Here is a 6030-nt window from a genome sequence, read left to right as displayed (position 1 = left end):
CGGAGAGAGAGCAAAGTGTGAGTGCCCATGGATATATAAAATGGCAGTCATTTATTTAGTAAACACTAAATGTACTGAATATTGTTTGTCAGCAATGCTTATATAGAAATGTATACGATTGTTATTAATGATGGATGTGAGGGGGGGTGGGGACTTCTTCAAACATATGCAGTGTCTCAAATAAGCCTTCAGCCCTTACAAATTCCCTCATTTTACTGACAAACACTTCCTACTCTGAAATGTTGTCTGTGAAGTTTTTATATCAAAGTGCTGTAATTCACAATTACTTTTAGATTGTGACATTTTTATGTTACAAAAACATCTTTAAAAAAAAAACATGTGAAGTATGCCAATTGTATTTTTATTGCTGGGGTTGTGGAAGCTTGAAGTTGATGCTAGGGTTGCCTATCTTCCCGGAATGGCCGGGAGGCTACCGAAAATTGGGTCCCGGAAAGGTGGGCGACCCTCCCACTTCCCAGGGTTAATTTCCCACGATTTGTGGCTTTTCAGGGGAGGGGCTAAAGATGAAAATTGCATCAAATCATGTCTATACTGCTGCTGACAGTCTCCTTTCTGGGCTTCTGCCGGAAAGAGGACACTTTAAAAGTAGGCAACCCTGGGTGCCATACAGTTGGCCTCCACTAACATTAAAATAACGGTTCTGGATAAACACCCTACAGCAGGCATTGCCAACCACGGTCCTCAAGGCACACCAACAGTGCAGGTTTTAGTGATATCCAGGCTTCAGCACAGATGGTTTAATCAGAATCACTCAGGTACTAATTAAGTCACCTGTGCTGAAGCCTGGATATCACTGAAACCTGCACTGTTGGTGTGCCTTGAGGACCGTGGTTGGGAATGCCTGCTCTACAGTCTAAAATATATGTGTGATAATGAAGACTAAGGGCCAGATGCACTAAGCTTCAAAAGTGATAAAGTGGAGAATGATAAACTACCAACCAATCAGATCCTGCCTGACATTTTTCAAACCCAGCCTGTAACATGGCAGTTAGGAGCTTATTGACTGGCTGTTTATCACTCTCTGGTTGCACACTATACACACAATCTGTGCCGACAGGCTTTCCTTTCAATGTCAGAAGGAAATACCTGCCACTCCAGAGCTTGCCCTGCTTAAAAATAATCTAAAAAAACAAAGTAATACAAATAAAAAAAATAGCAGTTAAAAAAACAACTTTTGAGTGTTTGGATGTTGCAGTAGACGCTTAGCCCGGTGCCCTCTTCAATGCTGTCTTTACCAACAGCATTGAAGAGGGATCAGGGCAGAACGAGCCCGACTTTAGAAGCAGTCGGGCCCATTCTGCTGATAACAGCAGTGGATTGTCGCGATCCCGGCTGCAGATCGACAATCCACGGCCGTTTATGCGGACACGCCTACTTTTTGACTTTTTTACTGTCGGACAAAATGCAAATAGGCCTGGACCACGGCTGTCGGGAGGGATCGACAGCCGTGATCCGAGATTGCACACCCCCCTTAGTTTGCTAGGACTGCTTTCATCAGTAGGTACTGGGCTTCCTAAATTAGGAGGAAGAATGTATTATTGTAAGGTTGGGCACACACTAAAGCGATATTGGGATGATTTGCCATTTGTAATGACAATTCATCTACATCGTCTAGTGTATTTACTGTACACTGCAGGTCACATGCAACATTGTCTGGTCGTCTCTGCTGCAGCATTGTCAGACGATATTGTATGCCCACACGTTCTGTTTAATGAACGATTTATAGTTCCATCACTAATTACCTTTATTGCTCTACATCATGGGTCCTCAAACTGCGGCCCTCCAGATGTTGTGAAACTACAAATCCCAGCATGCCTTGCCACAGTTTTGCTATAAGGGAGTGTTAAAACTGTGGCAAGGCATGCTGGGATTCGTAGTTTCACAACATCTGGAGGGCCGCAGTTTGAGGACCCATGCTCTACATGCTGGTACCTGTGGTTTCTAATGTAAAGGACAATATTACAATATTACTGTATTACTGTTTAAACCAGCTATCAACCCTGCACCCACTGTCCAGGGGTGCAGGGGATAGCCCCGGGCTTCAGCCCAGACCTGGGGTGCCCTGAAGAGGGGGGAGCCTGGGCTGACTAGTTAGGGTGGGTAATGCTTTGGCCACGGGACCCCGTCAAGCGTGTCCCCTGGCTATGGCATTACACCCCCTGCTAGTGGAGCCTGGTAGAATGATATATCTGATCTCCACAGCGCAATCAAACACCTCTGCCCAGGGTGACACCAAGAAAGCTTCCACCAAAAAAGCTTTAGAGCATATAAAGAAATAACAAAATTTTTGGTGAAACACCCACTGGCGAGATGTAAAAAGACTTACACAAAGTAAGGTTTTGTATAGGTCCAAACAGATGGATCAATAATCTAAAGACTTAAAAGACAAGAGCGACAAAAAAAGGACCATAGTGTGGTAATGTCATACAATTTCTGGATGATTTTAAATTAAGTAGCACACTCACAAAAGTGGGTCATATATGCGCATATCACCAGTCTTTAGGCCACATCTGAATTGTGTTCTCCTCCTCAGGTTTTTTTAATACCTATAGGACTAACGGAAGAACTAGATAGTGCAATATTGTTTGTTATGAAAAATAACAATTTTTAATGGTGCACTCACATAGGATAAAACAAATAAAAACATATCACCCAATCCTGGGTAGAACGGTATCCGGCCAGTCCAGCCACAAATGCAAAGATGGTTCCCCACAGAGATGATGCGGCTCCCACAGGTCCGGTCCGTTCGGTGATGACAAAAAGCTTGAGCGCGCTTTCGGGCTAATGGAGCCCTTCCTCAGAAGCGTGTGAGGAAGGGCTCCATTAGCCCGAAAGCGCGCTCAAGCTTTTTGTCATCACCGAACGGACCGGACCTGTGGGAGCCGCATCATCTCTGTGGGGAACCATCTTTGCATTTGTGGCTGGACTGGCCGGATACCGTTCTACCCAGGATTGGGTGATATGTTTTTATTTGTTTTATCCTATGTGAGTGCACCATTAAAAATTGTTATTTTTCATAACAAACAATATTGCACTATCTAGTTCTTCCGTTAGTCCTATAGGTATTAAAAAAACCTGAGGAGGAGAACACAATTCAGATGTGGCCTAAAGACTGGTGATATGCGCATATATGACCCACTTTTGTGAGTGTGCTACTTAATTTAAAATCATCCAGAAATTGTATGACATTACCACACTATGGTCCTTTTTTTGTCGCTCTTGTCTTTTGAGTGGAGCCTGGTGCTGGTCCACAAAATACGAGGGACCCCTACTCATTTTGTCCCCCGTTTTTTGGGAACCAGGGCCAGCTCATGAGCCTGGTGCTGGTCCCTAAAATATGAGGGACCCCCACTCACTTTGTCCCCTAGTGCTGGTTTCTTGAATATAGGGGGACCTTATTTAATGGTTTCCCCTGGTTTTTGAGAAACCGGGACTGGCTCAGAGAGCCCAGGTCTGGTCATGTTTGTGGGCGGAGACCCCACGCCATTTTTTTTAATTTTTGTTTATTCTTCTATTATAAACAAATAAAGATGACACTCCCCTAGGCTTTATTCCAACCCATTATTAAAATTTTAATACTTTTTTTATTCCTCTGAAGTCATCTAAAAACTTTCTGTGAGAGATTTTAAATCTCTCATGCTGAATCTCTCATTATGAATCTCTGGCACAAATCTCGCCATGTATGGGGCCTTAAAGCTTTGACTATAGTTTGTCTTTTACCAGGAAATTGACCCCAAACACTAGGCCACAGGACCATCAAGAGCAAAGATAGACCAGGGTATCACAGCAAATAGGAGGCGCTGCTTCAGCAACTACTTTGGGTCGCCAAGCACTGCAGCATGAAGCTTCATTGTGCGGGAAAAATGTTCCATTTGGGAAGTGACCAAGGCCCCTGCACCAACAAGCCAGGGCTAGGTAAAGAGCAATCCTGCTCTTTACGCCCCTGCAAGGCCAAACTAACATTAGTATGACATAGAGAACAAAAGGTGAAGGTCCTACAATAGCCCAGTTATACCCCTGATCTAATCCAGTTGAGAATCTGTAACACTTTAGATAAATGTGGGTGTGGGTGCCATCTGATGCAGCTTAAAGGCCCTACACACATAGCGATGTGTGTAGTGCGACCAAGCTATGCTAGGTCAGGCAGTGCTGTTGTGCTGTCACTAAGCACACAGAGCTGACAGCCCACACACAGATTTCTCCACCGGGGAACACTGATGATCAGTGAGAATGATGGACACTGACCATCAATCTCAGACAGCGACATGCGGGGATGTGCATTGCTGTCACTATAGACCCTACACACACCGATGTAGGGCCATTTTCTAAGCGACTTTGCCAAACTAAGCAATGTTGCTTAGAAAATGCCTTAATATCGGCATGTGTGTAGGCCCTATTAGTGACCTGGAAATGACTTTCTTTCATTGTGCAGTGTACTTACCCAAAAAGTCTTAAAGCTTTTATTGTCACAAATGGAGGCTTTACAAAATTCTGTTTTCTGGGATGAGCAATTATGTAAACAGTTTAATATTTTATTATTTAATCGAAGCAAACACTCTTAAGGACCAGATTCAGACCTGCACAGAGGGCTGCAAATTTGCAGCCCTAGCGATTATTGGACAACCGTGCATGCTCGTGGTACGCTGTGCACATGTGTGAGTCATCTGTGCGAAGACACCCTGCAACCATTTGGGGTGGTAACCCAGCATTTTCTGGGAGTGCCCCAGAAAGCGCAGGCGTTCCCAGGCCATTGGAAGAGAAGGCCGCTGAAGTCAGTAGCGGCCTTTTCACCCAGCGGCCATTACAGCGTCGAGTAAGTCCTGGCTAACTCGCCGCTGCAAACAGAGGGGGATATCATTCTATGGTGAGTGATTCCCAATGGTTTTCCCTCATGTGCACAACTGTGGATGAATTTGCAGCCGTGCACATGGGCGGGAATTCGCGTGAGCAGGGCACCCAGACCTGATCGCTGGGCCCCGAAGATTTGCAGCCCAGTGATCAGTCCTGAATCGGGCCCTAAGTATAATTGTGTAAGGTCTGAATCTGCCTTGCGCTCACCCGTTGGATACCACAATGGGGGGATCTCCAAGCAGAAGACGGGTTTCATCCCACTAGATCAGTTGCTATTATAACTCGACAGTTTACGTTGTATTAAATAATACTGTCACATAACAGAGGACCACATCAGAAGACTAATTTTGAGTTTCAGTGCTTTGAAATATAAATATTACAGAACAAAATGTCTCTGTAGGATTTGCTTTTCAGTAAAATGGGAAAATTAGTAGGGGGTCTGAATCCTTTCTGAAGACACTGCATAAGCATACTCAAAAGTGAGAACTTTAATGCAGAAGAGCCATTATTAGCAAAGTGCAAGGGTATAAAAGGCCGTTCATGGAGATTTAAACAAAAACTAACAAATGTTGTAAGAAGCTGAGAAAATTCCATGTCTTTTAAAGCTAAATAGGGTCCAGTTGGAAATTCTCTTTTCCTTTCTCTGCTAAATCTACACAGACACACAAATAACTGTGAGAAGTGAGTGGTGGCAACTGTTGTCTTCTGATCTATGGAAAACAGAGAGGGGCCATGAAACGTGAGGAAGGATGTGTTCGCTTCTGAGGATAATGCTCACGAAGCACAGATATATTACTGCTTAAAGGACCAATGAACAATGTATCTGTGCTTCTCATCTCATAGACTCTGGATATGTTTGCAGAATGGATCCTACTAGCAGATTGTAGTAATATATTTGCTGTTGTAAGGTCAACAGTAACAAAATAGACAATCAATAAGTCGACTACTATTGGTCGACAGGCCATAGGTCTACTCATTAAAAATGTAACAATGGTAAAGGTCTACATGAAAAAGGTCAACATGCTTTTTTTTCACAGGTTTTCTATTTCCTAAGTCGCCATAGGTACTGTATCAGTACGCTGTGTTCGCTCGCCATGCTTTGGGCATATTGTTATTATTTACTGTATATTATAATATAACTCCATGTTCACTTGGATG

At 43.8% G+C, this 6030-nt stretch overlaps 1 protein-coding gene across 2 annotated transcripts in view; it reads left to right on the top strand.

Moving 5' to 3' along the window:
* The window catches only part of LINGO1 (leucine rich repeat and Ig domain containing 1), a 279177-nt gene that overhangs the window by 198547 nt on the left and 74600 nt on the right, over positions 1-6030 (top strand). The window lies entirely within an intron of this gene.

The sequence above is a fragment of the Crinia signifera genome, chromosome 4, assembly GCF_055691185.1.
Source record: "Crinia signifera chromosome 4, ASM5569118v1, whole genome shotgun sequence".
In the NCBI taxonomy this organism is placed as follows: domain Eukaryota; kingdom Metazoa; phylum Chordata; class Amphibia; order Anura; family Myobatrachidae; genus Crinia; species Crinia signifera.
This window is presented reverse-complemented; position numbering and strand designations above follow the sequence as displayed.